Source organism: Odontomachus brunneus, unplaced genomic scaffold (assembly GCF_010583005.1).
Source record: "Odontomachus brunneus isolate Ranch 3 - 2012 unplaced genomic scaffold, Obru_v1 Obru_scaffold_017, whole genome shotgun sequence".
In the NCBI taxonomy this organism is placed as follows: Eukaryota; Metazoa; Arthropoda; class Insecta; order Hymenoptera; family Formicidae; genus Odontomachus; species Odontomachus brunneus.
Genome location: NW_022639467.1, coordinates 1,369,004 through 1,377,361, shown reverse-complemented (window position 1 = coordinate 1,377,361; position 8,358 = coordinate 1,369,004). Strand labels below are relative to the sequence as shown.

At 40.2% G+C, this 8,358-nt stretch overlaps 1 protein-coding gene and 1 long non-coding RNA gene across 2 annotated transcripts in view; one reads left to right on the top strand and one right to left on the bottom strand.

Moving 5' to 3' along the window:
• LOC116841696 (GTP-binding protein RAD) overlaps nucleotides 1–3,373 on the bottom strand; it is an 87,214-nt gene extending 83,841 nt beyond the window's left edge. Inside the window, exon 1 of the mRNA XM_032809967.1 lies at nucleotides 3,109–3,373. The gene's annotated coding sequence lies outside the window, so the exon portion shown is untranslated. The remainder of the gene's footprint in view (nucleotides 1–3,108) is intronic.
• Nucleotides 1–8,358, top strand: part of LOC116841698 — a 25,682-nt gene that overhangs the window by 16,244 nt on the left and 1,080 nt on the right. The window lies entirely within an intron of this gene.

The following is an 8,358-nucleotide window of genomic DNA, read 5'->3' as shown; positions in this document are numbered from 1 at the left end:
CTTCTTCCCTCGATGCAGTTGACAACTGTCGCACATAACAATTTACCGCGCTATCTCCGACACGAGAACAGCTGGGGAAAAAGCACGAATCGATTCACCGTTCGTTCGCTCCGCCGCGATTCGTCCGCTTTATTCATCGAAAAAGAAAAGAGGAACTCATGACGCGCGTTTTTTTTGCGAACTGCGAAGGGACGGTATAAATTATAGGGAGAAGAAGGGCGAAAATTCCGCATGCAGAAGATTATTTTACATATGCCATTATCGCAACAGCGACGACAACCACGACGACTACGACTACGATTACGACGCACGACGGCGACGCAACTCTCTCCCCTGCGAGCTTCTCGCGCGTCCCCACAAAGCACAAAATAAAAATGACAAAGAAATATAGTACGTGCGTGATGTGATAAAGGACTCTATTTAAAGTACTTCCCTCTCACCAGGTGTCTCCTCTGTGTGAAATAACATATGCACGCAAGGACGCGTTTATCGTAGGCAGATTGCGGGATTAAGTGGAGGAACTCGAGCATTGCCTCTTCTTACCGCGAAAGAGACAGAGAGAGAGAGAGAGAGAGAGAGAGAGAGAGAGAGAAAACGGTTTTATGGCCCCTTATCGATATTGTGCGTTAAGACAATGATACCTTGTGCATCGTGCAACATATTTGTAATTCGTATACGTTGCAAAACGCGGAAGCTGCGCGTAACGTCGTGAAACGTAACGTCACGAAGACTTGGTTGGCCTCGCCCTCACAAAAGCCCGATGACATCACCGTCCTTATTTTATTGTTGCTTGAACCGTCGTTAAACGCCGCGATAAACGGGATCGCGGAATCTACGTCACGAGAAAGTTAATACAATATCCGGCTCGATTATGTCATTTCGTCTCTCCCTCTCAAATAAACAACATGAATAACTTAACAGCGTTTGAAACATAAACAGCGCGACACAAACACCGTAAATAATCTAAATGGTTATTTTTCGCATGCAGGACGGCCCATTTGTCTTCGCAGCCCGAAATATCCCCGTCGTTTGCAAGAATAGAACGGGGTGTCTCTCAGCGCGGGACTATTATTCGGTTCGAAAGGGCACGTAATCGTGCATGTTGAATAATTTTCAGACGGTTTGCTTCAATCACACATACACACGGCGAGCAACCGAGAAATTCAAGCGCGCAGAAATAAGTGGATCATCCTGCGTATCGGATGACCGAATAAGTTTCCGCGGGCTTTTCCGATGTTATCGCATACACAAACACGTGCGCGAGTCTCTTTGATTGGCCGCGATAATTGCAACACATCCCTCAATCGCTGCCTGCGTACGCACATTATTTGGCAGTAATTATTTTATCTTCATACGCACGCGAGCCGCGCCGTGAGTTAAACGTTAATTGGATCGTCCAGCCCTATTCAGGCCTGCAGTTTCTTTAATTGCCGCGTTTATTTGGATCTAATTTTGGGCGCGGCAGTCACAGAATAAATCCCGCGCGCGAATTATGTCCCGGCGTACCCAAAATATCGCTCTATAATTGGCGACCTGCTTTCTATTAACACTTCCGTAGCGGAGTTTAACTGCTTTCGTCCGACGTATTTTTAGCTGCTTCTTTACTTCCAAATATCAGAGCTGGTTTCTGCACAATAAAGAAACTATTTACTCATTGTTCATTTATTTATGGAGCCGATATTAGTCTCATTTTTTGCAAATATCGTGAAACTCTTTCTTACAATTGTAAAGAATTGCTTTCAATTATAGTAGAGAGCATTTGCGGCCTTCTTTTATTATTATTTATTCCGTCCTATAATTGGCGATGACTTGCCGTCTATTAACACTTCTATAATAAAGTTTAACTTCTTTTATCCAAGGTATCTTTAACTGCTTCTTTACTTTCAAATATTAGAGCTGGTTTCTATACAATGAAGAGGCTATTTATTCTGGAGCTGATATTAGTCTCAATTTTTACAAACATCATGAAACTTTTCTTTACAATTGTAAAGAATTTCCCTCAATTATAGCAGGGATATTTGCGACCTTTTTTTATTATTATTTATTCCGTTCTATAACTGGCGGCTTGCTTTCTATTAACACTTCTGTGATGAAGTTTAACTGCTTTCGTCCGAAGTATTTTTAGCTGTTTCTTTACTTCTAAATATCAAAGCTGCACAATGAATAAGCCGTTTATTTCAGAGCTGATATTAATTTCAAATTCTGAGAACATAGTGAAGCTCCGAACGCGAACATGCTTGCAATACATTCATGCGAAGCAAAATTTTTGAAACTGTATCCGTACTTTCGAAATAAGTAACGTCATTTTCCATGCTTAATGCAAAAAGGAACTTTGTGTCGATGATGTGTCGATTGCATTCAGATAGCCGGACGTCGCGACAATATTTACTGCTTTATTAAAATGACATTTTTACTAATTTTATTATAACAAAAGTAATCTTGTAATTAAATTATCACGTTGATCGCTACCATCAAAATTTGCTCAAATAAACAATATTTAACGATATATTTTATTTTTCAATAATTATATAGAGACCCCGATTTTTCTGAAAAGGAAATTTTCTAAATTTGTAGCAAACAATCGAAATGCATGAATCTCGAGATCAACAGCGCTACTTCGCCCGATCATTCCTCAATATTCTCCAACTCACCACGAAAGGGTTAAGGGCACACAGCGATGAGACACCCTCGCGCCCTTCGACAATTTCAAAGTCGTAGGCATCGGTTTTTCTCCCGCTCGGTGATCACTCCGCTCATCTCCACCTCTTGGGCGACTTATTTTTCCCGCCGACTAATTATAGAGCGTTTCGCATAAATCTTCTAAAGAAGAGGGAGAAAGGGAGAGAAGCATAAACACCTCTCTCAGACCCCATCCCCTCGCCCGCGTTCCTCTCCTGCTTCGTCGTCAGTCTCACACTTCCGAGAGCTCCTCCGCCGCGACCGTAATTATCATCCCTCTTTTTCGATACTCTGACCTCCGGCCTTTGGAGCGAGACGACTCGCGAGATCGAGAGGCGATCTCGCGATCTCTCGGCCCGTCGCGGAACAAGTCCTCCGGAGTCGCGAGGATCTTCCGGGACCGACAATGCCGCGGAGATCGATCCTTACCACTTTAGGCCGTGGACGACCGTGGGATTTCTCCTCGACATTTTCTAGCCCGTACCTCCTGCTGCTATGCCCTCTCAGCGTCTCGCGATCGGCAAAACCGACAAACTCGAATCACATGTCTCGATCGGCTCGCACGCGAGCGCGACTGTGCGACACGATATGCACGTCCGACGATGCGCGGCACACTGAAGGCAATCCGGCGTCGGGGCGGCCGCTAGGGTGAAGCGACGCGGCGACGCCAGGCGTCGGCGTCAGCCTCTCGCACACCCTCGTCGTCACCGACGACGACGACGACGACGACGAAGACGACGTCGACGACGGTGGCGGCGGCGAGGACGTTGGCGCGCCTCCAAGTCCGCGCGCGCTCCGGCTTTTCGGCGATCCGCCGAACACACGAGTGTACGTGCATGCTACGCGGGGAATCACCGGAAATTGCAGGCTCCGGACGCCGCGAGAGAAACCGTCCGCGACACTGGCCGGTATCTTAATTACTCTCGACGGCCCCGACCTCGCAAACGAGGTCTAAACGAGGTCTAAACGAATTTAAATGAAACGCTCTAGAAATAAACAGTAACTCAGATTAGTCCTAAGAGCGTAGCGATGATATCAGCGCGTGAAATAAGCAATAGTGAAAGCAGGCCGCTAATCTACCATGATTGAAGACAATTCTTCACAATTATAACGAAGCTTCACGATGTTCGCGGCAACTGAGGCTGGTAACAGCTACAAAATAAATAGCTTGTTTATCGTGCAGAAACCAGCTCTGACATTTGAAAGTAAAGAAGCAGCTAAAGATAAACTTTGGATAAAAGCAATTAAACCTCATCACGAAAGTGTTAATAAAAAGCTAATTATAGAGCGAAATAATAATAAAAGTAGAAAGCACATTTACTCAAATAAGAGTTTACAATTGCAAATGATTGTAAAAGAATTATAAAGAAAAGATTGTAAAAAATCGACTTTAATTATAATTGATTCACGATCTATTATTATTTATTTGGATGTATTGTTTATGTAATTGGAAAATATTTTTATCGCTACACGAATGAAGATGGTTGTCGCAATACATACATACGAAAGACAGACAAAGGTTAAATTTATCCGGAGGAGAGGAGGGGGGATATTTAATCAACTCGAGAACACACACACACTATCATACGTCAACCTCGCATAAGTGAGAGTTGCAACAGACTTCGCGAAAACTTCGTCTTCATTGAATCGACGGTGTTCATCTTTTACACGACTTCTCACTTTCCTCCGGCCAGGGAAATTATTATCTCTCCTTTCCATGAAACTTCCTCGACACTATCACACACGCAGTGTGGCAAATATATTTGAAATGATGTTTGTCGTTGTTTATTCAGGACTAAGCTTGCTACCGCAGAGATATTCATAACAAGACTCACTCCCCACTCTCTCTCTCTCAAGCTTAAGCGCTTTCTGATGAACTTGAGAGAAATTACCGAGAGGGTGGAAGCTGGTGGATCGTTATTGAGCCGATTACGCCGTGCGTACCCGTGTGTCGCCTTTTATCAATTCTCCGAAATTTTATAAAGTTATCGCGCACATAAGCTGGGTCTATAAATTTCGATCGCGATGCTCAATTCGCCGCGTTACTTTTCGCACTTTTACTCGGAATTTATCTTATCTTATCTCATTCCTCACAACTGAACAGGGTCGCTTTGCGATATACTCCACACAATTTTCATTTTCCATTTACGCGAAATGCAATCTCACGCGTGCGTGCAAATTGAAAAAACTGCACAAAATATGATCTCATCGAAATATAAATATATTTAAAAAGGAGCTTTGTGAGATGTTATCTAAATAAGATCAAAGCTCCATCGCATCCAACAATGAGATCTTTCCATATACGAGTATAATTTCGTATATTATTGGTAATCGCACCTGAAAACCGTGATGGGGCTTTAATCGGCCGTATTCCTCCCTACACGGAGAAAAATAATTTTGCTCTTTTAGCAAAATCATCGTTGCTACAGCATATTCGTAGTCGTGACATCAAAAAATTTAGTCGACGTAACTAATTTTACAAATTATTCGTTATCAGAGCAAAAGTAGTTTTATTGCCAGGATAGAAAAAATTTGTTGAGTGTATTTGTTTTAAGAATCACGTTAATTTGCTATCGATGCAAAATAATGTATCCTTAACAAATTTATTTACTATCTACAAAACTGCAACTGCTTATAAAAATCCATCATGGTTCTTATAGCAAAATAATTTGTAGATTCAGCAAATTATACCCAGCAAATAGTGATTAGTATTCTTAGCAAATCTTTTTGCTGTCCATATAATAATTTGCTATTGATGCAAAATAATGTATCCAGCAAATGTTAGCAAATTTATTTATTTACTATCGGAGCAAAACTACAACTGCTTATATAAATCCATCATGGTTCTTATAGCAAAACAATTTGTAGATTCAGCAAATTATATCCAGCAAATAGTGATTAGTATTCTTAGCAAATCTTTTTGCTGTCCATATAATAATTTGCTATTGATGCAAAATAATGTATCCAGCAAATGTTAGCAAATTTATTTATTTACTATCGGAGCAAAACTACAACTGCTTATATAAATCCATCATGGTTCTTATAGCAAAACAATTTGTAGATTCAGCAAATTATATCCAGCAAATAGTGATTAGTATTCTTAGCAAATCTTTTTGCTGTCCATATAATAACAGAATAATTTTGCTAGACCAGCAGAAAATTTGCTCGGCCAGCAAATTATTTTTCTCCGTGTAATTTCGTATATTACTGGCAATCGCATCTGAGAACCTCTATAGGGTTTTGATCGTATTCCTCCTTACTTAGGTATGATCTCATCGTCGGGCCGCCAGGCTTTTGCAACATCGTCGTTCGCGCGGTAAACTTGCCCACGATGACGTGCGTTCTGAACGGCAACCTGTTTAAGTTCCGACGATAGACGGCCGGATCGGCGAAAGGGTGGCTCATGTCCGTTCGCGGGAAGGCTGTGTTGCGGCGTATTACAGTTTTAAAACGTTTCGGGAAAAGTCATGATTCTCGCGCTGGCACACTTCGCCGCGCCTAACTACTGCCGCTGCGTCTTGTCCGCGTGAAATCCATCGACTACGCCACGCTACGTGTAAATAAACCGCCACGTGTTATTCGCGGTTTATTTTACACTTGCACATCGCGCTTAATTATAAAAAGCGCCGCGCGTCGTTATTCCGACGAAATGAGTCAGCGTGTCGCCGTGGGACAATCCGACTTCGTGAAAATTTCAAAGATCGCACATCAGCATTGTCACTCTACGACTCACGCCACACAAGTCGCAGAGAGATTACGTATTTTATTTTTTACCGAGTAACAAAAGCTTCGTGGCTTATTCATGGCAATTATGTCCCTCTGAGATATAAAAATATCCAATGACATGTAAATATAAAGCCGAATTAAGAAAAAGATAGTCTAAAGCGTTGAAAAAATTATTCAAACTAACATCATAACTGCTAGGAAAAGCGATTGTTTATTTTATTTTCTTTCTTTGAAGTAATAATTGTCTTTAGACCAAAAGATATTTGCTTGATTATAATCTTGAAATATATCAAAAACGTAGAGAGCCTTTCAGAGCAAGCGTTGAGAGGAAATAAGTACTTCTTCCCAACGCTTGCTCTGAAAAAGCCTCTATTTTTAAATTTAATTGTATATCATAGAGTCTTCCTTAAGTTTTTAGTTATTGTTGAAATGTATTCATCACAAATTTTAGGAAGACGCATTTTATCATGTATTCAAAAGAAGCATTTATTCTCTGTACAAGAATATCAAAAAAATCAAAACTTTATTAAAAAAGAAGTTTATTCAGTTTTATACAGTAAGCAGACCGGATTTTTACTTTAATTTAAAAAATGCTAAACTTACTAAGATTTAAAATGTATTTTGAGTAAATTTGATGCTTATACTGAATTGATGATAGATTTGCGGACTATATGATATAAACTGATGAAATATCTGAAACATTCACTTGATTTACAGTATATATTTATCGGTACGCAGGTCTTATCTTTCTCTTAATTCATAGGTTATCTTTTACGTTCTCTTTTTAACAAGATTCGATCTTGCAAGATCGACGGTTCTATTGACGATCGCGTGGCGTTAGTTGAGGAGTTTTAAACACAATTGAGGAAATAAACAATTCCTGGAGATTTCGCACGATATTACGAAGCTTGGTATTTTTATATCGCTCATATTGTTTCGCAACAATATGTGAAACAAGACAATTCTCAGAAAACCTATGTGCTTCTCGGCGCGTGCAAGTAAGAATAGAATTTCGAACTACGACGTCGATTATCGGTTCGAGAAGAGGGTAACCTTCTAGTAAGTGGCGAGCTAAAGATTCCGAGCTTCGCGCGAATTCGCTTTCGTAATCCTTCGTCGAAATCGGTTGTTTAGTGATTTCACAAAAATTTGCGAGCTTACATCATACACTCCTAGCAATTCTTAGATTTCGCCTCAATAATTTCGCATATTTATTATCACGGGTCTCTGAACTGGCAAAATTGTTTGTATTGAGTCTGTTGGTATGAATGTGGTATCTTTGATAAATTCTGGTAAACTGAAGTAAAGAGATAAGAATAATAAAGAGTACTTTGGAACAAACTCCCAGTTATTGTCATTCATTGTTATTACCGATTATTCGATCATCGTTATTCAGTAATTACCCGCTCGCAACTGTTATCACACGATTGTCGAGTAGATATTATTATAATTGTTCTAAAAAAGTAATAATACTTGAATAATAAATGGTAATTGGTAAGTGATAATAATATAGAATCGACAATCGTGTGATAATAGCCGCGAGCGGAAAATAACTGAATAACGATGATCGAATAATAACAATAAATAACAATAACTGGGCAACGGCAATAATAACTGATGAAAAACGAGGTAATGAAATTGTCGTAACGGCACGCCTGAGTTGCTTTCTCATGCGTAATATCAATAATTAAATAATAATCGAATAAATTAAATAATAACCGAATAAAGAAGTAATGATACTCAAATATTAAATAGTAGTGATAATAATATCTGCTCGACAATCGTGTGATAATATCCACGAGTGGATAATAAAAAAATAATGATGATCGAATAATCAGTAATAACAATATCTAGGTAACGGCTCTAACAAAAACTCTAGGCTCAACAAAGGCTAGGTAAACCGACCGTCGTAACGTCCCGCTCGAGCCGTTAACTGAGCGGCGTTGGGGGAAG